General features: G+C 32.5%; 3 long non-coding RNA genes across 7 annotated transcripts; 2 read left to right on the forward strand and 1 right to left on the reverse strand.

The window, feature by feature from the left end:
- Positions 1-1,328: 1,328 nt before the first annotated feature.
- Positions 1,329-2,051, forward strand: LOC110890736. Its single transcript, XR_002564742.2, has 3 exons — positions 1,329-1,420; positions 1,496-1,615; positions 1,997-2,051. It is a non-coding gene; the product is annotated as an uncharacterized LOC110890736 (long non-coding RNA).
- Positions 2,052-2,146: 95 nt separating this feature from the next.
- On the forward strand, positions 2,147-5,799 carry LOC110890735. Of its 5 annotated transcripts, none has more exons than XR_002564740.2 (9): positions 2,147-2,255; positions 2,352-2,398; positions 2,461-2,569; positions 2,658-2,753; positions 3,548-3,703; positions 3,765-3,900; positions 3,992-5,304; positions 5,380-5,468; positions 5,595-5,799. It is a non-coding gene; the product is annotated as an uncharacterized LOC110890735 (long non-coding RNA). The 5 variants fall into 5 exon arrangements; XR_002564738.2 differs by having other exon boundaries at positions 2,352-2,369; XR_002564739.2 differs by lacking the exon at positions 2,147-2,255 and having other exon boundaries at positions 2,262-2,369; positions 3,992-5,098; positions 5,243-5,304.
- A 9,811-nt stretch (positions 5,800-15,610) lies between these two features.
- Positions 15,611-16,018, reverse strand: LOC110890738. The gene is made up of 2 exons (XR_002564743.2): positions 15,927-16,018; positions 15,611-15,845 (listed from the first exon to the last, which is right to left on the reverse strand). It is a non-coding gene; the product is annotated as an uncharacterized LOC110890738 (long non-coding RNA).
- Between the last annotated feature and the right edge of the window lie 10,588 nt (positions 16,019-26,606).

The raw sequence follows: 26,606 nt of genomic DNA on the forward strand, positions 1-26,606 counted from the left end.
TTGAACCTGCAACCCCACTTTGCAGCCATGATTATTAGAAACTTTGAGCCAAACCCCATTTTTTTCAAGATCCACACATGGTTTTGATTTTTGTTGTTGATTTTTATATTTTTTTCAGTCGATGATAAGTTCAACTTCTTATCTGAGATACCTACTGAGTCGTGGTTTTTGGGTGAGTTTGTTTGTTAAGATTCTCAAATTTCGTAAACCCAAAATCGGGGTCGGGGCGTAAAAAGATGTTTGGCGTAAAATTTTTTTTTTAAATATTCTTGTAATTTTTTTTGTTTGGCGTAATTTTTTTTTTTGTAAAAAAGTTTAAACCCGTAAAAAAGTTTCTTTTTTGCAAAAAAAATCTAAAAAATTTGTTTTTTGTAAAAAAATCTGTTTTTTTTAAGTTTAAACATCAAAAAATTTGGCGTAAAAAAAAATTTAACTCGTAAAAAAGTTTAAACCGGTAAAAAATGTGTTTAAAACTGGGTTGTAAAAAAATGTTTTAAAACCGTAAAAAAGTGTATTAAAACCGGGTTGTAAAAAAAGTTTAAACCTATAAAAATATTTGTCTGGTAAAAAAATGTTTGTCGTAAAAAAAATTTTGCCTTCAAAATTTGCCGAGAAAAAATGTTTGTAGTAAAAAAATTTGCTTTGTAAAAAATCTATAAAAAAATTGTTGTTTTTGTAAAAAAATCTGATTCGTTAAATATTAATAACCAAATAAGACAAAAACACTTTTTATAAATAAAAAAATGTGAATTTGTAAAGTATTAAAATATTAATAACAAATAAGACAAAAGAATAGCAAATTGACCATATTGCCCTTATAATAGTAAAATATTAAAAACATAATAAGACAAAAAGAATTCAATATTGGTTTTAATCACTTTTAATCTCAACCATTCATCTCAAAAGATCAATGGTGGAAAAGTGGTTCTTACGGTTTTCACATCTAGGGGTGGTTTTCATTTTAACCCATCCATATATGTGTGTGTGTGTGTGTGTGTGTATATATATATATATATCTATACTACTTTAATAAACATATATGAAGGACAAGATGGTAATTCAACAAGGTGTTGAAAAAACACTTAATGCACAATGTACAAGTGTTAAGGCACAAGAAAACACAAAACCATTTACCCTTTACACGGATCTACATCTGCCGTCCATTTTTTTAACTTTTTCACACGGATCTACATCTGGACCGTCCATTTGACTTCACACGGATCACCAATTGCTTTCTCTCTCATTCCTCACACATCTCACAAAACAACATCAGATCTTCTCTCTCTCTTCTCTCTTTCTCTCGGCGATCTAGGGTTTCATGAGATCTATCACCAGATCCGTTTGAATCTATCACCAGATCCGTTTGATGAGCAGATCTAGGGTTTCATGAGATCTATCACAAGCTTTATCTAGCAACTTGGTAAGAACTGATACCGTTTAATGAATATATCTGGCAAGTTATGATGTTTGACGGTAGTTTCTATATGCTTTTCAGATGTCGAAGGCACCAAGGGATCCACAGATTTGAACAAGGGATCCACAGAATTGCTGGAGAATGGCCGGAATCAGGTGATGTCTGTCCATGAATCTCTCTGGAATCATGTTTCAGATGAAGGTAAACACACAAATCGATCCAGTTTCAAGTTTATGTTACTCTGTTGAGATTATGAAATTCTTGAAATCTTTTGCATGTTTACTTTTATAGACTTCATTAAATGATTATGCTGATTATGTTACTCTGTTGAGATTAGAACTTTTTTTTGTCTGATTTGTGTCCATGTACAGATTTCTATATAAAACATACCAGTTTGTGTCGATTTTGAAGTCAAAGCTTAACTCATTTGAAGCTTAAAAAGTCAACTGTTGGACTCATTTGCTGTATCTGTTTTTAAAGTAAAAAGTTACAATTTTGATGTGTGTGGATTTTATCTTTACAATTCTGTTCATCTGGAATGAATATATTGCCTTCTGACATGTGCTTCTTAATGATCTGTAGGCTGGCATGGGAGCCCTTCTTCTAAACATACTTTCAAAGTATTCAGAAGGTGATGCATTTTTTCACATTTTTAGTTTATCTATTATTTTTATCAATACATACTTGTATATGTTTTGGATTCTGGATCTCATGTTGGTTCTTTTAAACAACATTCTCTTCAATGATTGAGGGGAAGAACGAAGAGATGTCAACATCTGAGTTATCTGGAGGAGCAAGGATACACTATATATTTCAGTCAATATTCGTCAAGAGTTTGGAGGTGCGCCTTCACTTGTGTATCTATAGATGTATCAATGCGGTTCTTTTTGCATGATATTGATTTACTGTTGAAGCTGATATTGATTTACTGTTGAAGGAAGTGGATCCTCGTTCGGTTCGTTTACAGCCCTACCTATCACAAAGGTGTAAAATTACCCGTTGCTCCAAGGGTCATCGTTTGTTTTGATGGTTACTTTTTATTACAGATGGACTACATAAACACCTCGGCTTTTGAAGTAACTCGGCTTTTGAAGGTTCGGCTTTCGTGAGACTCTTCCTTCCTGCAAATCATGATAACCGAAACTTCTATCCATGGTAATTTATGCTTCTGTATATTTGTATTCTCTTATTTTCCTTATTAATTACTAAGCATGTAAATTATATTTAGTTTTTGTCATGACAGTGAGTGGAAAAACATGTATATTTCAATGGGACTATATACCAAATTGCCAGTTCTGGTACAGCCAGTTGGCAACTATTATGCCCGTGTTATTAAAAGGTACAAGTTTAAGAAATCGATTTCTAAACATATACTTTCAACAAATATGGTTTGGCATTCACCATTTACTACAATTAAAAAAAGTGTAATCAGCCTAGAGTTTTGGTGTTGAGCGTACCCTTTTCCTATTGATGTCCGAAGAAATACAAGATTTTTGTTTTCCAATAGATCACAAACTCCAGCTAAAGCCAATGCAAAATCAATTGTATGATCAATATGCAAGTAATAGAAACGTGTTTTGTAATTCATATTTGGTCACTAAAAAACAAAGAAAGTCTCTTTTCATATTTGGCTCAACAACACTGACAAATTGGTAACCTTTTACATGTGGGCTATAAAGCAAGTCTCTATGGTATTTAAAATTTTTAGTATGTGGGTATGAAACAAATTATTGCAGCTTATAATAAAAAAAATCTTACTCTAGAAACTAACTAAGATGCTAAAAGTTTCCTTTCTACAAATTAAGCATAAATCAATCACTAGAGGAGATTTTTAGTCTTAAACCGTTCACTGAGCGGGTCAAATGGATAGAGTTAACGAGCCGGATGAAAGTGGCAAGATTTCAAACATTTAGGATCCAGATGCATAAAAACAAACCTTTTGGACGAAAGTCGCAAAACTGACAAAACCTCAGGGACGAAACCGACATTTTACTCATCTTTTAAATTGTATGTGTAAACGGGCTAGCGAGTCGACCTGTGTATTCACGACTCAATCTGCACATGACCCATTTAGTAAACGCGCTGGCCAGTTTAGGACCCAGACCGTTAACACCCAACAATCATACCTTGCAGAATAATGGCATTATTGCATTAATGAAAGAAACTGCGTCCTCCGTTACGCTGGATGAGGTAAAGAAGTACCATCAAGGAAAAGTTCCATCGACACACGCACCTTTATCACGGGTTGACAAATCCATTATCTTAGTCAGGGTTGAAGGTTCTGTGGAGGTATAGTAATTATTTTTTTTTTACCATGCCTCTTTATTTTCTGTAACCATTGTTACTGCAGGCTCTTAATTTAGCTTTAAAGAAGCTTGATGAAGGATGCAGTGTTGAGGACGCGATGGCTATTTATGAGCGCCAGTCACAGCCATCAAATTAGTATGTGGGATCTTTCTTCACTTAAATGCTTGCATTCTTGGAAGGTAATGAAGTTTATATTTTTATTTGCTGGTATCTAAATGAGCCCATTTTGTTGCTTTTAACATTTATTTATTTTTTTGTTGAGTTATGCAGGGTGGTCATCAGGGTCCAATAATGGCGATGACATATCACGCTTATGGTGGAAGTGAATTGCTGGCAACTGCTGGAGCAAATCTAAAATTACATTAAAATCATAAAATCATAATGTCGATTTCTATTTTTAAGTTAAAAGTATAACATAAAATACACACCAAATTTAATTTATAACATAAAATATATTGTAAAAAAATATAATATTATAAAAATGGGTTAAACGGGTCAACCCGCCAACCCGATCGGGTTGACCCGAACTTGACCCGTTTAGCTGAATCTGAAATTATGAGGGGTCCTCATGAAGATTTGGAGAGTTATTTAGAAGCAGTAAATTAACTAAATTAACTGAAAAAATTGCTCGGTTTTTCAGCACTAATAAAAACCTTAAGAGCAGCATTAGAGTGATTACTCATTCTACAACTTTGCTTCAAAAGGCTTCGTTAATGCTCGAGGAAGAGTTCAGGCAGCTATTACACGCTTGCATGTCTGATTCCAATATCTTTCGGTTAAACATTCGTACTTTTTTGGTTAATAAGTTGTGTGTTTGCTTATGTTTTAGTAAACCAGTGGAACCCGATCGCCTTTTGGACTGCCTACCTGCTTCCCTTAGACCGTCAACGGCTAATGGTGACGCTGGGTTTGGGTTTAGTCTAAACGGGGTCAGGTCAGTTTCGAGTTGAAGCCGTGAACCCGTTTAGCTAAAAGGGTCAGGTTTGGGTCAACTCGGTCGGGTTGGTGGTTGACCCGTTTAATCCATTTGTATTATATTATATTTTTTACTATATTTTTTATATCATAAATTAAATTGGGTGTGTATTATATGTCATAATTATAACTTAAAATAAGAAATTAAAATAAGATTTCTTAATTTAAATGTAATTTATTATATACATTTGTGTTTTTTTAGTGAAGCTAATCAGACACTGGGAAGCTAATCACATGGGGTGCAACTAATGATCTTGGTCAAAGCTACGTGAAGCTAATGGTCTGTTTAATGATCTTGGTCAAAGCAACTAATGAACTGGGAAGCTAATCACATGGGGTGCAACTGAATTACATATAAATTTGATTACCTTTTGTACCTGTTTTGAAAATGGTCTGTTTAAGGTGATTGTCGATTAACATGTCTAAGCTGTGCACAACCGTTCTGGTCTATTTTTTTAGAATTTAAGTTCGCGTCAGGGTTTGGGTCATATTGTTCTTAAAAGTTGTAACGATTTACATGTTAATACTATAAATTTGTGTTTTAAGCTGAGCCACTTGCCTGCAAATGCGTCAAGGGAAACTATTGGTCGAGCGAGACATTTGTTCAGGTATCCTTATTTAATGATAAAATGATTATGAATAGCTGTGCATAAACTAATCGCAAGTTTGTTTGGTATATGCAGGGTAATAGGGAACAGAGGGTGAACCTGTGGTTTGACGCAACAAAGAACTTCCGTACTTACTCTATTCTATGGAACCAACGTCAAGTTGTGTAAGTTTCTTATCCAAAACACACACACAAACACAAACACAAACACACTTTGTGTACAAATCTTGAAGCACAATATTACTCGAGTGTTATCTTACGCTACACTTACCAAGCAATGGGTGCTTACAGCTCGGTTTGGAACGCGGATAACTGGGCCACACAAGGGGTGCGAGTGTCCCGTGACAACTGCAGATTCCGATAATGCAAAGCGATGAGCCAACAGCGGTGGTTGGTGGGATCAACCAGTGTTGTCCGAGTTAAATGTGCATCAAAGCCACCAGTTGATTTGGGTGCAAGCAAACCCTATGATTTATGACTACTGCAGTGACACCAGTCGGCTTCCATCGGTGCCAGTGGAATGCGAACAGCATCGTCATTAGTTGGTTGTTTGTGATGTGGATTGGGAATCAAATGTTTGTGTAAAAGTTAATTAAAAAGTATGTGGAAAATCAACGTAAGCTTCATGTTGAACATTTGGTTAATGTATGATAGTTTTAATTTAATTTTAATTAGTATGTTTGAATTGATCTCCAAGATAGAGGTGTACAAAAATATTGTACCTGGAACCAGACCCGGTAAAAAAACCCGGAACCGCTTTTTTAATAACCGGAACCGATCCTACCCGTAGGCCGTAGAGTAGATAGAGTATACATTTTTATGTCAATACCTGGAACTAGAATCGGAACCGATTATACCCGATTAATATCCGGAACTGGAACCAATTATACTCGGATATACCCGATACATAATTCTAATATCTTAATAAGTCTATGTATTTTGATTAGGTGTAGCCAAATGGTGCTGGTGTACACTTTAATGATTAATGTTTAATCCATTTGTTTTTTTTTTTTTTTTGAACAAGATAGTTCTCTGTAAAGAAATGAGTGGCGCGATCTTATCTAATCAAACGCATCATCAAGCTGTTGCGAGTATCAAAAGGGTTTTGGGTGTTTGGGCATTTAAATTAATTTTTTGTTTTTTTTTATCAATTAGATGATAGGGTATTCGTATTAGAATGCTTTGGGTATATACATTTTCACCCCCCCACCCCCACCCCCCCCATAAAAAACGTCAAGCTTCGCCACTGCCGAAGGCCTCACACAATTTTCTTTGTTTTTTTCTGAAGCCGGTAACCGGCCGTCGCATAATAACCACCAAACGCCATCACAAAACCGCCAATTGCCGCACACCGCTGTTTCTCCGCCGTTGAAGAAGGCCGCAACCGACCCTCACGCTCTGCTACACTGCCACCGTCGTCGTCGAACGCCACAACGGAAATTACATCCTCGTATAGGCCTAAACTCACCAACCTAAGTTATATGTTTCCCGCCGCATCGCGCGGGTAAACGACTAGCATATATATATATATATAGAAAAAGTATATCGTACATTACGTCTTAACGTAGTTCACGTACGACAACGTGTGTGATTTGTTCTATAACATGCATGATTAATGTTTTCTATATGCGTGATTATTGTGTGTCAACATGCGTGATTTTGGATTTTGAGTTATAACGTGCGTGATTTTAAAATGAACGTGCGTAATTACCTGTCGTACGTGATGTACGTTAAGCCGTAATGTACGTTAACCTTCCTCTCTCTCTCTCTCTCTCTCTCTATATATATATATATATATATATATATATATATATATATATATATATATAATCACGCTAAAATGAGAACCACCTCGAGTTGTAGGAACCGCGAGAACTTTTTGATCCGGGGCGAGGTGGACCAAATTTTTTTTCATAAACGTAGATGCGTGTATTATAAACACATTTGTAAAAACAAAATTAAAAAAAAATGTCGTGTGTGTAGTTTTGAGCACCACAAGTTTGTGTTTATGGGTACCGTAAATTTTCCGGTAAGATTTCCGGTACCCGTAAACACAAACTTGTGGTGCTCAAAACTACACACACGACATTTTTTTTGAATTTTTTTTACAAATGTGTTTATAATACACGCATCTACGTTTATCAAAAAAAATTTTGGTCCACCTCGCCCCGTACGGTGTAATTCTCATGGTTCTTACAACTCGAGGTGGTTCTCATTTTAGGGTAAAATGAAAACTTATACGAGTTGTGAGAACTTATAGAACTCGACCTTACGAAGGGTTTTTTCAATTTTTTTTCCTAAAAATCCTAAAAAAAAATCAACTTTTCCAAAACATATTTTTTTTCATTTACGGCAGGTGTAAATGCTGTAAAAAGTGATGTAATGCTTATGTCATCAACACTTCGATTTTTACAACTGCTGTAAGGGGGCGAAAAACACCACTTGGATTTTTTTACGACAGTATTTCTAAACATTTTAATCTAGGAGTGTGAAAAAAATAGGGGAGAAACTCGCACGGGAAGGCCGAGTTCTCTAAGTTCTCACAACTCGGAGTGGTTTTCCCTTGATCTTGATCCTATATATATATATATATACACACAATAGAAACTCTATAAAATAATACACTTGGGACCACCAAAATTTATTAATTAATATTTTATTAATTTATAGTAGAAAACTTAGTTTACAAACACCTTTCAAGCTTCCACTTAATTATTGTATACAATGCATGTATATCAAATGAACGGCCCAATTTGAAAGAAACGTTCAATCTCCCACCTTATTATGCTTCTTGTGTTCAATGTATCACTTTATGGACATTAAAAATATTTTCTATATAAATAGAAGATCAAAATAGGTTAACACAAACAAATCATACACACAACATGGCTTCCCATCTTAAAGTTGTGAAAAAAACAACAATGACAGACGAGATTCGAAGAGCATTATGCAAGCACAACAAGGATAATCCAAGTCTCACTCAAAAGCAATTGCTAGAATGGGTTCATAGTAACTATGGTTTGCAGGTGAGTCAAGCGACATATATAAGGAACCTTCATAAATCATTCATGTAATATGCTATATATAAGGAATTATTATTATATATATTTTATATGGGGTCTAAAGAAATTATCAAAAATCTATTATCTTATAATTTCAGCGAATTATTAATTTAGCACCCTATCCCCGAGTCGGGACCGGCAAAAAATATTATCTTAGAGAGTTTATTAAAAAATCGAGTATTAATTTATCGAGTTTCTACTGTATATATATATATATATAGAGAGAGAGAGAGAGAGAGAGAGTGGGGATTCTACGGAAAGTGTGTTTTTCCTAAAAAGTGTAAAAAGTCATAAAACACAATAATTTCAGGCATAAAACACACCTAAAACTCACAAATAATAGAATGAATATTACTAAAACACCATATTCAAACTCTAATAGTCCATAAAAACTTCAAAAACACCATCGTAGAACTATGAATATAAAACACACAATGCTAAACAACATAAAACACAATAATATTTGTCATTCCACAATGAGAGCCTTAACATCTAAAACACAACACAAAACCCACATACATGATGTTTTAGTAATCTTCATCATATTATTTGTGGGTTTTTGGTGTGTTTTATGGTTGGCATTATGGTGTTTTATGACTTTTTACACTTTTTAGGAAATTTGGACTTTCTGGCCAACTCCTATCCTATATATATATATATATAGTGAAGATCATTTAGGAATCACTATTTATTGTGAGAACCGTAAGAACCAGTGTGAACGCAGCTAAAACCACTTAAACAAGCTTAAAACACACACATTTTTTTAAAATTTCCATTAAGAATCGCAACACTTTGATTATAATTTTCTTTTTTTATAAAAATTTAGGTTTTTAGGGGGGGTTTTTGGTGGGATATAGATTTTTTGGGGGTTGGGAGGTATGTGTTTAGGTTTTTGGGTGGTGGTGGGGTGAGGGATTTATCGTTTGTTTTGGGTTTATTTTAGTTGTGTTCACACTAGTTCCAGTGGTTCTCACATGAACCCTATCATATATATATATATATATATATATATATATATATATATATATATATATATATATATATATACATACATACAAATTGGATAAGGAGAAAACGGCTGGAAGTGTGAAAACGGTGAGAACGGATCGTGACCCAACACATGCCAGGCGACGCTAAATGATTTGCAGGCGTACGATTGTCATTGTGCACGTTTCCCTCCATAAACCGCGTTATAAATCTGTTTCAAATGTTAGAGCGTTTGAGATCGTTGGTACTTGTTTTATTTGGTTATGGATTGTTTTGTTGGAGTTTCTTATGTTCTAGAAAGTTCAGGGGTCAAAATGTAATTGTTTGATAGTTGAAACCTTGAGGCGGCGTATTTAAGATGCCAACGTATTTATTAAATACGTTGGCTGGTCTGTAACTATATATATGATGTTCAATGAAACCCTAGCCAAGGTTCTTGAACTAGTTTTGGTGAAATCTCTTGTGTTGTGTTTTCTTCTTCATTACTGAGCTAAATCCGATATCCAGGTGCTTCTATTGATTATATCATTTGGGATTACTAAAATAAAACTTGTTGTTTTGATCCAAACAAGAATCTTCATCTTCATCTTCATCTTCATCTTTGATTTTTCTTAAATTTTAAACATTCAAACACCTAATTAATAGGTGTTTGGGTGATAACAATGAAACCACTGTGTTCTGGATCTTGTTTGGGATTCACGACAAATAAAACTCCAAAAATTCCTATTAGTAGTTACCTCCTTTCCAAGCTTTTCGAGATCTATGGCGTCTAACGTGGATTCCGTTTGACAAAGTAATATTTGATGACGTTTTCATATTTGTTCCAGCGAATCATGCAACACATATACAACAAATATGGCGTTTTGTTCTTTATGCTTGTTTCATTATCGTTTTTTTTTTCAAATTAATATTTCACAATGCATTGTATGTTTCAATGGCATTCTTCATGTATCCAATATTTTGGCGTTTTCATTGTTTGTTTAACAATTAGTAAGAACTGATAATTGCAGTTTTCATTATTAATGTTAATTGTCGTTTGTGATCTAATATATGCTTATTGTTTACCATCATTGGCGTTTTATACCTGATTAGTTTTGAATATTATTGAGTAATATTTGTAAACATCAGTTCTTACTATTTGTTAATTTATAAACATCAGTTTTGTTAACTATGACGCTTTGATTATCATGTTATATTTGTTAATTACTCATATTGTTAATTATTGTTAGTTATTCAACTCATGGCCTTTTGATTAACACGTTTCATTAATATTGTAAATTCATCATATTTGTTAATTAATCAACTAATGGTCTTTTCATTATGGCGTTTCAATTATGGCATTTTCAATTATATGTTTATTAGGTCTTGCTTATTATTCAATTAATGGCGTTTTAATCGATAATGTTATAAGGAGACAATCTCTATTTTAATGACGTTTTTCTGAATTTGTTTCTCATTGTCTTTTCTCAAACGAAGGTGTTTCCTCGAATGAAAGGCTTGGCGTTTTATATTAATGGCGTTTAGATGAGGATGATGTGTGCTTTGTAGTTTAAGGCGGGAATTTAATGGCGTTTTACTCATGAGTTTGGCGTTTTGCCTAGAGAAGTCTAAAGACCTTTTTACCCTTAATGAAGCGCGTCCACGTAATAAAGTTGATGTTACTTACGAAAATGCTATCGCACCAATCTAGTCCATAGATTGTTTTGTTCTAACGGATGAGGGGCGTTCTCACCATTTTCATACTTTTAAGCATTTTCCCTAAATCCTGATTTAGTTTTAAAGAATTATTTATTGAGGCAATGGTTTTCTCAATTTCACTATAAAATATAAAGATACAAGAGATTTTTCCAAATACAATGTGAATGCTTCTTATATATGTATAGAAATTACTATTCACATTCATATATCTATTTCATATAATTTTTTTTGAGTGGAATAAAAAAAGTTATAATAAAAAGAAGAATAAAATATTACATTATTGAATAGAGATAGATATAATGTGAATTGGATGTGTGGAGATTTTAAAAGATGAATAAATTACAGGACACATGTGTCTTTTAATTAAATTATATAGATGAAGACGGGGATTCCAATGTGAATGGTCCCGTGTGTTTACTATAAGAATTTCTTATAATGTTCGCCATGTGAAATTTATATTAGCTGCGAATAAAATCACCACGTGAAATTTATTTTTGTAGTGTTCGCCAACTCTATTGGAATGTTAAACATTTCTTTAACCCCTAGCAGGCTAAAGTAATCTTAAAATACATTAATATGAGGAGATTAATTCAAATTTTAATTGGTTCCCAACCAAACACTATTCCATTTTGAATTCTACAACTAATTAAGTTGATTAGATTGCTAAACCAAACACTGTTCCAATTTGAATTCCACAACTAAGTTGATTAGATTGCTAAATTGTAGATACAAATGGTTGTACGTGTGAATTATCTATAACGTACTATATACTTATATAAAGTAAAACAAACAGTTCTCCTACAACATCCGTCGTAAGCATGGAGATGACATCTTTCCTTTTAATCTTCTTTTTATTTCTCCTCATCTACTCAGTCTTCTTCCTCTTCAACCCAACAAATTCCAAATCCACCCCTCATTCTGGTTTCAAACACTATCCAATATTCGGAACCCTACCCGAATTCCTCTTAAACCGCTACCGGTTTCTCGACTGGAGCACCCAAGTCCTCTCTCAATGTCCAACGAACACGGCTGTCTTCAGCCGACCCGGAAAAGTCAATGACGTCGTAACCGCCAACCCGATAAACGTCGAGCATATGCTCAAGACCAACTTTGAGAACTATCCGAAAGGTATTAGAGAATATATTGCTAGGGTTTCTTATTATATTACGACTATAGTTAAGAATAATTTTTTAATTAGATATCCTTTGTATACTATATATGGTTGATTAATAATATTCAATGGAGGACTATAGTTAAGAAATATATCTGTATTATATAATAAAGTAAACCATTTGAAGACACATGTCACTCTAAAGAAGATCTTAGTTATTTTTTCCGCCTAAAATAGTTAGTTATGATGGAAAATCGATTACTGAAAAAGTTAAATTTCAAATTTAGGATAATATTGCTTTTTTATAAAAATCATTAATCTGTTTCTAAATTTTAAATTCCAAATCCTAGGGATGACTGTGATCTCAAATCCTCAAGGATTTTAGTTATGTATTGATTGACAAAAAAAAAAAAAAAATCGTTCGAAATTAAGTTTTTTAGCCCAAATCTATTTTTTTTTTAATTTTTATTTTTACTTTTACTTTTGGTGTAAAATGTACTACTTTATTTTTAGTATATATTATCTTACATAACAATTTAAGTCTAAAGAGACAAATATTAACACTAACTTATGCACCCAAAAATGTGTATAATCTGGGTACCAACAAGTCATTAAACTAATTTCAACGTGGTCATTCAAATCAAAGTTACACACATTTTAGAGATATGCAGAATAAAAATATCTATGTCTAAAAATTAAAAATAATGAAAGCCGTGTATTAGCTTTGAAAGTCACCTAAAAATTGATTTTCCCGTCTCTATCTCATATTAAATGTTTGATATTACGTGTCGACTTTTGATGAACTATAGATTTTAACAGCTATATAACATGTTTTATTTAAAATTAATATTTAAAAATAAATATTTATTCAACATGCGTAATACAAAGGTCCATTTATATAAATTGATTAGCTCATAAAGCTTGAGTTTATAAACCATGAATGAAATTAATGATTTCTTTTATATGAAATTTATGGGGTTGTTTCAATAAAATTTCATATATTTAGTATATCACATTTAAAATAAGAGTTCAATACTTGAATTCCACGTAAGATCAAACATATATAATAGACTCAGTTACGTAAGAATTATTATTGATGGTCACTACAATGATAACGTATCTATATATATCTATATACTTATACTTATACTTATATATACTATATAATAAAAAATACTAAACAATAAGAAAAATAAATAAAGGACACATGTCACTCTATAAGGTGATATTTAAAGGGTTTATCCACCTAAAATGTATTTTTCTCATTGATTCCTATTTAATTTTTTAAGTTTCAAATAAATATGATAATATTTTAATATCATATATTATATTATATAATATAATAATAATAATAATAATAATAATAATAATAATAATTATAATAATAATAATAAGGAATAGATTTAATTTATTAATTTTACAAATAATATTATCTTTAATTAACAATTGCTGAGAGACATTTATCGAAAAAATTCATCCATATTCGACTTCCTCTTTATATGATACTAGGGGGAACACCCGTGCGATGCACGACATGCATAATAGTTATTGTTTTTTCCTGGAACGACGACTGATATAGATAGTGCGTGACACGGTACGAAAGTGCGAATATAGTATAGATTTTTAAAACAAAAACCGGTTTTTTTTAAAGTTAGCCGTTTGACCATGGTTATTTTGACCAAAGTCCACTCCTCGTTCGGCGCTTTGTGGTAGCACTACCAGTCAAAAAAAGGCCCAAAACGCCCGAGGGTACAGTGTTCCCCCGCGTTTTTAAGACGCTTTGAGAGAGGTTTGTGCCCCACCACATGTGGTCTCACAAAACTTCAATTCTATGGACGTGTGGTTTCTCAACCCTCTTCAAAAGACGTCACAGTTTTCAAATTTTTTTATTTTTATTTTTTCTTTTTCATTGTTTTAGATGGTGTAAAATAGATGTTAAATATATATATTATACTACATACACATATACATATAAATTCAGTTTTGACATCTAAAAGTCAAATTGCAGGTTTTGTTCCCTTTTATAGATAAGAAAGCAGTTTATTATTTATTACTAAAATGTTGTATTAACTTTATTCTGCAACATATTCTTTATAAACTATCCTTACCTTGACATAACCTAATAGCTATATTTCCTTATTAGAAGTCTCTTATAATTGAAAATTAGTACATATTATTACCTTGCTGGTGAACACATTTACTCTATATTTAGGGAACAATTTGATTAGGTTGCTGATATTGAATTGAATATCACACCAAATTACAATAGCAGTTTATATTGCTACTATTCACCCAAATCAAGCACCTTAAATAAGTCAGTGTTTCTCTATATTCAAAAAACGAACTATAACTGACGATTATTAAATTGCAACAGTCAATTCAATCCAACTACTGCAATAGAAACATAAAATCTACCACAATTCGTTGGTTAATCACGTATAGTTCTTAATCGATTAGAATCAGAAAAAAGGAAATTGACTCACCGTAACTTAAAATCAGGAAGAAGGCGAACAAAGGGGCGGAGTTTTTCGAAATCAATGACCCCTGTCTTTCATTGTTATTCCTTGAATGAGGTAAGCAAGACCCCATACTACACACTACATACACATACATAAAAATTGGGTTCTATATTATTTGTATAAACACCGATTGGAAACCCTCACATTGCATTTGATGAAACCCTAATCAATATAAACACACACACTAACACTCACGAATCGAATCGAATTTATAAAAGGAAAAATTCGGGCTGTTTTTACCTCTTGCTGCTCCAAATCTTCATTACCATACATTATCTTCATCTTAGAGATATAGATATTGCACTTAAAGGTCTCAACCATCAAAATACGATCCAAGGGCTAAAAAGTGGTTCCTAATTATGCAATGGTTATCATTTGAACCTTATTCCATGAGACTTGAGGTAAGATGCAAATAGCATTCTTTTGAGTTTTAAACCATCTGTAATTAAGTTCATTATTTAATCATTATTGTTGCAATTATTAGGTATTATAGATAATAATACCCCATGAAATTACCTTTTAGTAATTTTCGTTTCTAATTGGTTAGCATCTTTTAAGTTTTAAAACCATTTATAGTTATAATTAAATTCATAATAACGTTGATTAAGTTTTTTTATATTTAATTATTATTATTATTATTTATTTTTATTTTTATTTCATATGATGTTCATCAACTATCTGATTAAATTGCAAAAAAGGTTGTAACCTTATTTGTATGATGTTTAGCAATTACTAAACTAAATAATAATGACTTAATTATAAAATTCAATCAAGTAATCGGTTACGGAGAACTTGAAATGGAAAAGCAATGTAAATATGAGGAAGGTGATGATGTTCAACTAAGTCAAATGATTTAATTCTTTATCAAGTATTTAACAATACTTAATTTATAAAGTTATCAATTTAATTGTATTTATCAATTTATACTCATGTAGAAAGACTAATTCCCTTTACTAACTTCATTGAGTTGTTGTACTATAAGCATAATATGTTGCAATTATTTAAATTTGGTTGGAACCCTTGTGAAATGCTTTATACGATAATATAGATAAACGCAATCAATTTAAATCTTTTGCGCGGGTTGAAAACATCCGAGCCCTTAAAGTTTGCTGCCCAATCCTGTCAAACAATACCTCCTCAAATATTTCCTCTGCATCTATATTGCCTATATATAGTATCAATTAAATCACACAAAAGCATCATATGTTTAAAAAAATAGTAAAGTAGAAATTAAAAAAGGAAATACCAATAGGCCAAATAAATGTCTATCTCCAAATGAATAACTTTTCTCGTACCCACCCTTTTACACCTCCATATACATGAAGCTGCAAAAAGGAAAAAGACTATAAATTTATGAACAATTAAACAATACATTGGTAAATGGTTCCAAATACTATAGTCATGCAAGGGTACCTTGATGAAATATGAAGTGTCTGTCTTTTTGTATCCAATAACCTGTGTGTATACTTTATATGTAATATAAAATCATAATTTGAAAAAAAAACCACTAAATCACCAAAAACATAATAAAACATCAATATAAACTCATAGATTATGTAAAAGAAAACTGTTATCCCATTTGAATATTTTAAGAAACAAACCAAAGTTTTTTCGAATAAATGTTGAAATGGGTATAAAAGAACACACCTTTCCACCAAGATAAATAAATTTCATATCAACTTATCTCTTTCTTATCTCTTTCTTTTCGACTCTAACTCGCACAATAGTAGACAAAGGAGTTGATGTTGAGTGAAATGGTGAATTTATAGCAATGATAGGAAATTCCTTAATCGGTCAAATTTATTACATATTGATTGAAATTGGACCTTTGGAGTGCTTTTGCGGTTTATCCCAATAGGTTTCGTTTATTAATTGCATTTAAGAACCGAACTTATTATTGTATTATTATAATTAATTGTGATTATATTCTCATTTAATTATTTTTTTATTTTTTAATATTAATGTAGAAAGACCATTTCACCCCTTACTAACATCATTAAGTTGTTGTACCATAAGTATAAAAGATTGTAATTACTTAAATTTGGTTGGTATCCTTATGAAATGCTTTATAATATAGTATAGATAGATAGATATAGATATAGATAATTATTTTTTTTATTTTTTAATATTAATGTAGAAAGACCATTTCACCCCTTACTAACATCATTAAGTTGTTGTACCATAAGTATAAAAGATTGTAATTACTTAAATTTGGTTGGTATCCTTATGAAATGCTTTATAATATAGTATAGATTAGGTTCTAGCATTAATGTACTGTACTATATGTTAATATGGTGTTTCATGCATTGCTTTGTTGCAAATTGTGTTGTTTTATTTGTAAATTATTATTATTATTTATAATAATCTAATTAATTTAGCCAAAATCTTGTTAATAATATATTAGAATATATATATATATATAGTTATTTTAATACTTTTATTATTTTAATATTATAATAATAATTCCTTTTTTTACTGTTTAACTTTAATTTAATGATTTTTTAGTATCACGGGGTGGGATAAGCTTGGTGTCAACCGGTACTGGTATCGAAAATACCGGTACGGTCTTGTTTGGTATCGGTACAAATAGTAATTTTAATATTTTAATAATATATATAGTTTTTTATATATTTTTATTATTTTAATATTATAATAATAATTCTTTTCTTTACTTTTTAACTTTAATTTAATGATATTTTTATGATACTTATGATCTTTCGTTTAAATTTTATCTTAATCTATTAAATTCTGATACTAATATCATGGATAAGTTCTTAATATTTGATATCATTTGGATCCCTTTACCTATTTTTTTTATTATATGTTTTCTTTGAAAATATATTGTTAACGTTTTTATTACGAATTATATTTGAGCTACTTTTAATATATTAGTTACTTCGAAATTTAAATTTATGGTTACCTTGTCAAAGATCATTTTATAGAATAATCATAAGTTTGGAATAATTATCTTTAAACCAATTATTAAAACAAATTAAGATCAAAGTTAACTTTAAACTAATCTACCTTTATCTATAATATATTATTTATTGATGATATTAATTTTAATGATTATTGATATATAATTATTTTATTTTATTTTTTATCTTATCTCTTATTTATTTAATATAAATTAAATGCAATTAATAGGATTTTTATAGGATGATGTATTTAAAACAACCATAAATTTTGGTTTTAAAATAGAACATATAACTAAACTTTAGAATATATATAGATAACTAAACTTTAGAATTCTGATACTAATATCATGGATAAGTTCTTAATATTTGATATCACTTGGATCCCTTTACCTATTTTTTTAGTATATGTTTTCTTTGAAAATATATTGTTGTGTTTTTATTACGAATTATATTTGAGCTACTTTTAATATAGAGTTAATTTTATAGTTAGTCCCTGTGGTTTACACAAAATAACATACTTAGGTACTAATAGTTTAAAATCACCTTCTAGGGTATTAACTTTTCATTTTGTAACGTTTGGAGGTATTAACTTCTACGGTATTAACATAGTTAGTCCCTATGGTTTGCACAAAATAACATACTTAGGTACTAATAGAATGTGATTTTAAACCTACAAATAACGTTAATACCTCCAGACGTTACAAAATGAAAAGTTAATACCCTAGAATGTGATTTTAAACTATTAGTACCTAAGTATGTTATTTTGTGCAAACCACAGGGACTAACTATGTAATTAACTCTTTAATATATTAGTTACTTCGAAATTTAAATTTATGGTTACCTTGTCAAAGATCATTTTATAGAATAATCATAAGTTTGGAATAATTATCTTTAAACCAATTATTAAAACAAATTAAGATCAAAGTTAACTTTAAACTAATCTACCTTTATCTATAATATATTATTTAGTATAATGTGTTATTGATGATATTAATTTTAATGATTATTGATATATAATTATTTTATTTTATTTTTTATCTTATCTCTTATTTATTTTATATAAATTAAATGCAATTAATAGGATTTTTATAGGATGATGCATTTAAAACAACCATAAATTTTGGTTTTAAAATAGAACATATAACTAAACTTTAGAATTTGATATATAATTATTTTATTTTATTTTTTATCTTATCTCTTATTTATTTAATATAAATTAAATGCAATTAATAGGATTTTTATAGGCTGATGTCTTTAAAACAACCATAAATTTTGGTTTTAAAATAGAACATATAACTAAACTTTAGAATATATATAGATAACTAAACTTTAGAATTCTGATACTAATATCATGGATAAGTTCTTAATATTTGATATCATTTGGATCTCTTTACCTATTTTTTTATTATATGTTTTCTTTGAAAATATATTGTTGTGTTTTTACTACGAATTATATTTGAGCTACTTTTAATATATTAGTTACTTCGAAATTTAAATTTATGGTTACCTTGTCAAAGATCATTTTATATAATAATCATAAGTTTGGAATAATTATCTTTAAACCAATTATTAAAACAAATTAAGATCAAAGTTAACTTTAAACTAATCTACCTTTATCTATAATATATTATTTAGTATAATGTGTTATTGATGATATTAATTTTAATGATTATTGATATATAATTATTTTATTTTATTTTTTATCTTATCTCTTATTTATTTAATATAAATTAAATGCAATTAATAGGATTTTTATAGGATGATGCATTTAAAACAACCATAAATTTTGGTTTTAAAATAGAACATATAACTAAACTTTAGAATATATATAGATATTTGTATTTGATTTATAGTTTATTTATCCTATATATAATACTAAGGGTAATTTGTATTTCCAAAATAAATAACTCTAACTTGTGTTCTATTTACCATTCATGTAATTATTTATCTTATTATTAAATTAATATATGGTGTAGTGTGTGAATATATGAATATTAGGTTATTACATTGTAGGGATTAGCATTTGGCAACCAATATCGGTATTGAATTTCTATAGTATTAATAGATATTATTCCTGTTGACTATTTATTAAACAAATGAATATTAAAGAAATATCATAATGAGTATGAGTTTCTCTTGTATTTTGATGAACTTAATGAAAATGAAGAGTTGCAAAACTGTTTTTGGTAATTAGCATCCATCAATCTTCGTCATAACAACATTTATCGATGTATTATATTATTATGAATAATCTTTGAAACCATCTGAGCTGCTAGGTAGTTATATGAATAATAATACAATGTATTGTTTTACATTCTCATTATAAAAGGAAATGTAAAAAAGATCAACCGCTCAAATTCATTGTTCTTCTAAAAAAGCTACCAACGCCGATACATAAAAATGTCAGTTTCTTTTTTTTTTTTTAATTATTAACGATCTTTATTTTTATTATATAATGCAATACGTGTAAAATAAAAAAATACAACATATGACTAATTTTTTATAGGTGATGAGGAAAGAACTTTCTATCTAGCATTTGAGATGGTATAGTATATATTACCTTATACATGTATACGTTATTAATGTGTTTTTAACCTTAATTTTTCAATATATATATATAGGGAGAAGATCATGCGAGAACCACCTTTTATTGCGAGAACCGCGAAACCAATGTGAACACAACCAAAAATGCCTAAAAATAGCTAAAAATCACACAATTTTTTTTTATATTTTTTATATAAAAATCGCTACTTTTCGAAGCCAAAAAAAATAAAATTTAAAAAAAAAAAATTTGGCCACTAAAAGTAGCGATTTGAGCATAAAAAAATATTAAAAAAAATTAGATTTTTTTTTTTGATTTTTTTGGATTTTTTTAGGTTTTTTGGGGGTTTAGTTTTTAGCATTTTAGCTTGGGGGGTTGGGGGGGGGGAGGGTGGGGGGGAGGGTTTAGGTTTTTGGGGGGTGGGGGAGGGGGGTTTAGGTTTTTTTTGGGGGGGGGGGGGTTAGGTTTTTTTAGCTATTTTAGGTTGTGTTCACATTGGTTCTCGCGGTTCTCGCAATAAATGGAGTTCTCGCATGAGCCCCTCCCTATATATATAGGGTCAGGATCATTTCAAAACCATAAATATATATAGAACTTTCAGAACTCCTAATAAACAATCATTTTATATATAAATTTTTGTATTTAGGATTTTTTTTATCATCTATTATATGTATTTCTTTGATTACATACATGTTAAAAGTAGTTTACATATGTTTAATTGCCAAAATTATATATATGTGTCATAACTAATTACATATATGTAAAAAAAACTAGTTTACATATGTGTAATTATAAAATTACATATAAAAAATGATAAAATTACTCTTAACATGTATGTAATCGTAAAAATACACATAATAAATGATAAAATTATGCTAAACATAAAAATATATAAATAAAAAGATTGTTTATTAGAAGTTCTGCGAGTTCTGTAAATATTTACGGTTCTGAAATGATTCTGGCCATATATATATATATATATATATATATATATATATATATATATATAAATTTATTTCTTACAGTTTGTACTCCGGACAATGCTTATATGATACCTAAAACAACAAAATCTAAGAAGATAACATTATCAAACTTTTCGAAATCTATTACGTATGATCTACAAAATAGAACACGAGCAACAGCATTTACCAAACAATATTTACAAATTTATGACTTCTTTGTATAATTTTTTTTGTACATTTATATTCTCAAAGTTTGTGCCTTAATTCTAATAACTTTCATGTATCTTGGCTATTTAAATTTATTCATGTATCTTGGCTATTTAAATTTACATACCTTTAAAGTTTATACAAATTATATTTGTTACACCCATGTGTAACACGATAAATAATCTAGTACTTACTATATATAGTTGATTGCTAATATTCAACCCTAACAATGTATTCTCTAATTATAAAGGAACCCGGTTTATTTCTAACCTTGAAGACTTCTTGGGCCGTGGCATCTTCAACTCCGATGGCGAAACGTGGCGGGCGCAGCGTAAAACCGCCAGTTACGAGTTCAACAAGCGGTCCCTCCGGAACTTTGTGATGGAAACTGTTGGAAAATAAGTGAAAATAGCATTTTTCACAAATATAGGAAAATGATTTTTTCCTATTTTGGACTAGAAATAAATATAATAAAATGAGCGGGTTTTATGTATTTATTTGTGGGTTTGTGTTCTATGTTGGAAGAGCTTCGCAACGAACTAAACCACGTCCAAAACCGAGCTAAGATGAATGAGATATCGATGCTCAAAGTTAGGTGTTTGGAACAATCAATGTTGAAACTAAAGGGAAAGTAGCACCTTGTCCCACATAGGAGGAGAGATGGAACTTAAATGGGTATTTAAGGTGGAACTCTCCATCCTTATTGTTTCATGGAAGCACACACTAGTGTCCTCGCGAAGGGTGCGGAGCACCCTAACTCGCACTCGCACTCGCACACGCTCGCGCGCGCGCGCGTGGCGTGGGCGATGAGGCGCAATGTGGCGCTTTGATGGCGCACTTTGCACTTCGCACGCTCGCATCGCCGCGAGCCGCTTGAGAGCCGCCTTTGTATTTTTGACCGCGCGCGCGTGGTGAAGCACAAGGGTTGCAAGGACCAAGTGGTAGGTGATGCGGCGCATGACGTGGCAGTCATGCGCATGCGCGCGCGGGTACACGAGGCGCGCGGTTGGGAGCATGGTGCATGGGTCCTACTGTGCCGTGTGCGGCGCACCAGAGTGAGCCAATACGGCGCGACTGTGTGGCGCGCACGTATAGACTCACAGGTGACGTGGCGCACGCCGCACCGCCGCATGGACGGACTTGAGCTGCACCGCCGCACGGCGCACGGCAGTGAGCCAAGAGGCCGCACGCCGCATGGCAGTGAGCCAAGAGGCCGCACGCCGCACGGCAGTGAGCCAAGAGGCCGCACGCCGCATGGCGCACCGCGCATGGGCGCGCGCGCGCGCAGAAGCTTCCAGCATTGAATGACAGGGCAGTTTCAGTCCAGCTTCGTAACTGACGAGTTAATAGGCTTTGACTGAGAATTAAATGACGTATTAAATTGCATTGAAGACGTTTAATGCAATTTAAACCTCTCATTTAATTCATTTTGACTGTTTCAACCTAGGAGCTGTATAAATACAGCTCCATACCCACTTCAGAAGGACACCAGAAACAACAACAGCAAACAACTTTCTCTCTACAATAATTAAGATCTTCTCCAGCATTGTTCAAGGTAGCCTTCGGGTTGTAGGCTTTCTCCGGCAGTACGCTGCTCCGGCTGTTGTACCCTGGGAAACAAAACGAGTACTCTTGGGAGACTCGGAATTTGTTTTAAGGGAAGCGTGTTGAACACGTGCCTCAGTCAAACTCTGCTTCTACACCTTTCTTGTATTTTGGTTTTTTCAGTTGTAATAGTATTGTTTAATTTTCTGCTTTCTTTGTATTGTAATCAGTAATAAAATTGGTTTATTTTATTTAATTTATGCGAACGGTTCCTACAATCTTAAAACAAATTTTTAAAACCGTTCGTGTAATCAAAACCTTTCTGTTTGTGATTCAAACCAGTTTTGATTTCACTCAGTTTGTGTTTTAAAAACAGATTTTTTTTAGTTTTCATCTTCAAAGGAGCGACTTTGGTTGAAAACTATTTTTGGTTACATTTAAACTTGTCCTAAATTTGCTAAAACTTTCTGATTTGGTCTTCAAAGTTGGACTTAGAAGCCAATCAGTAAGTTCTAAAATTTATAAAATTTCTGTTTTTTGGTCTTCAAAGTTGGACTTAGAAGCCAAAACAGTAAATTGTGGTAAAATTAAAATTTAGTAGTTTCCTTCTGGTTTGTGCGTAAATCAGAATTTTTTGACTAAAAATTTTAATTTTAATTTTTTCAGAATGTCGACCTCAAACAACAACAATACGAATGTTGTAGTTGGAACCCCTGCCAACACTGTGGGAGCGTCCACAGTGGCAAATCATGCTGAAAGACCTGAGAAGTTCTCGGGTCTACACTTCAAGCGGTGGCAACAGAAGATGTTCTTCTACTTGACCACCATGAACCTTGCGAGGTTCTTGACGGAAACCGCTCCCCAACCTGCGGAAGGGGAGACCGACGCTCAGGCTCTGAGCGCGGTAGATGCGTGGAAGCATTCGGATTTCATATGTCGAGGCTATGTACTCAACGGTCTCTCGGATGCTTTGTATAATGTGTACTATAATATCAAGACTTCCAAAGAATTATGGGAGTCCTTGGAGAAAAAGTACAAAACGGAGGATGCGGGAACAAAGAAATTTGTTGTCGCCCGTTTCTTGGACTTCAAAATGGTTGATAACAAGCCGGTTATGAATCAAGTCCAAGAGTTGCAAATTATACTAAATGACATCCATGCCGAGGGAATGATACTTAGCGAGACATTTCAAGTGGCAGCCATGATTGAGAAATTACCTCCTGCTTGGTTGGATTTTAAGAATTATCTTAAACACAAGCGGAAGGAAATGTCGGTGGAGGACCTTGTTCTTCGTCTTCGTATAGAAGAGGAGAATAGGATCGCCCTAAAAAACAGCCTTGTGCAGCCTAGTGCTAGCGCAAATCTGGTTGAGCATGGGCAATCCTCAAAGGGCGCGAAGAGCAAGGGGAAAAAGGACAAAGGAAAAGGGAAAGCAAAGGCTAGCAACCTTGGACCGAAGAAAGGGGTTGTGAAAAAGAAACCTCAAACGTTCCAAGGGACTTGTTACAACTGTGACGAGCCGGGGCATCGGGCTAACCAATGCAAGAAACCAAAGCGTGAGCGTGCGCACATGGTGGATGAAGACGGAATGCCTTTGGTGGCAATGATTTCCGACAAAAGCGCAATGATGGATGAGGTCAATACTGTGACCAACACTCCAAAAGGTTGGTGGGTTGATACGGGCGCGACCCGTCACGTTTGTGCAGACAAAAGTCTCTTTACCACCTTCAAGGCGCTTTCGGGAGAAGAGAAGCTGTATATGGGAAATGCAGCCACCGCTGACATCATGGGTGAAGGAACGGTGATCTTGAAGTGGACTTCGGGGAAGGAGCTCACTCTAAGCAACGTGTTGTATGTCCCAGACTTGCGAAAGAATCTAGTCTCGGGATGGTTGCTTAACAAGTTTGGATTTCGTTTAGTTTTTGAGAGCGATCAATTTGTACTAACTAAACGAGGAACGTATGTAGGCAAGGGTTATGCCCAAAATGGAATGTTCAAATTGAATGTAATGGCTGTCAAGAACATGAATAAAATTGCTACTACTTCTACTTATATGCTTGAGTTTTCTGAATCGAATAAATGGCATGGTAGATTAGGTCACGTAAATTTTAATTCAATACGCCGTTTAATCAATTTAAATTGTATACCAACATTCCATATTGATTCACACTATAAATGTGAAACATGCGTTGAATCCAAACTTACAAGAACATCATCAAAATCGGTTGAACGAATAACCGAACCCCTTGATTTAATTCACACTGATATTTGTGATTTAAAAGCGGTACCCACAACAGGTGGAAATAAGTATTTCATCACGTTTATTGACGATAGTACTAAATATTGCTATGTATATTTACTAAAAAGTAAAGATGAAGCAATAAGTAAATTTATCTTGTATAAAAATGAAGTTGAGAATCAACTTCAAAAGAAGATAAAAGCTTTGCGAAGCGATCGAGGAGGCGAATATGTTGCACCTTTTGCGGAGTTATGCGCAAAAAGTGGCATTGTACATGAGTGTACACCTCCTTACTCTCCACAATCAAATGGCGTGGCGGAACGAAAGAACCGCACATTGAAAGAAATGATGAACGCCATGTTGATAAGTTCTGGGGTGAGCCACGAACTGTGGGGGGAAGCCATTCTCTCGGCTAATTATCTTTTGAACAGGATACCACTCAAAAAGAGAGACGAAACTCCATATGAGTTATGGAAAAGGAAGAAACCTTCATACAAATACTTGAAAGTGTGGGGGTGCCTAGCAAAGGTGACTGTACCACCTCCTAAGGCTCTTAGGATAGGACCCAAAACTGTTGATTGCATATTTATTGGGTATGCACATCAAAGTAGTGCACATCGCTTTCTTGTACATGAGTCCAAGAATCCTGATGTACACGTAAACACTATTATGGAGGTGAATTCTAACGTTGTGTCTTACTTTGAAAATGTGTTTCCTTTGAGAAGACAAACACATGCAACGTCATCAACACCCAATTTTGAAGTAGGTGAAAGTTCATCTACACCAGTTGATGAGGTGGTTCATGATAAGACACATGAACAACCTGAGGTTGAAGAAACCGATCGTAGGCGAAGTAAAAGGCCAAGGGTTGAAAAATCCTTCGGTCCAGACTTCGTTAGCTATATGGTTGAGGGCGAGCCCAATACATATCGCGAAGCGGTTTCCTCTTCAGAAGGACCTCAATGGAAAGAAGCAATAAGAAATGAAATAGATTCTATATTGCAAAATCATACTTGGGAGTTAGTAGATCTTCCACCTGGTTGCAAACCACTTGGATATCGTTGGATATTCAAAAGGAAGATGAAAACTGATGGAAGTATTGATAAGTACAAGGCTAGGTTGGTGATTAAAGGATTTAGACAAAAGGAAGGTCTAGATTACTTTGATACCTACTCGCCTGTGACGCGCATAACCTCGATTAGATTGGTTCTTGCTATAGCGGCTTTAAGAAATTTGGAAGTTCACCAAATGGACGTTAAAACCGCATTTCTAAATGGCGATTTAGAAGAAGAAATTTACATGGAGCAACCTGAAGGTTTCTCCGCCCCAGGTCAAGAGGGTAAAGTATGTAAACTCGTCAAGTCTTTGTATGGCTTGAAGCAAGCACCAAAACAATGGCACCAAAAGTTTGATCATGTCATGATTGACAATGGTTTCAAAATAAATGAGTGCGACAAATGTGTTTATTTCAAAGACACAAATGAAGGTTATGTCATCTTATGCCTTTATGTAG

Source organism: Helianthus annuus, chromosome 6, assembly GCF_002127325.2.
Source record: "Helianthus annuus cultivar XRQ/B chromosome 6, HanXRQr2.0-SUNRISE, whole genome shotgun sequence".
NCBI classification, from domain to species: domain Eukaryota; kingdom Viridiplantae; phylum Streptophyta; class Magnoliopsida; order Asterales; family Asteraceae; genus Helianthus; species Helianthus annuus.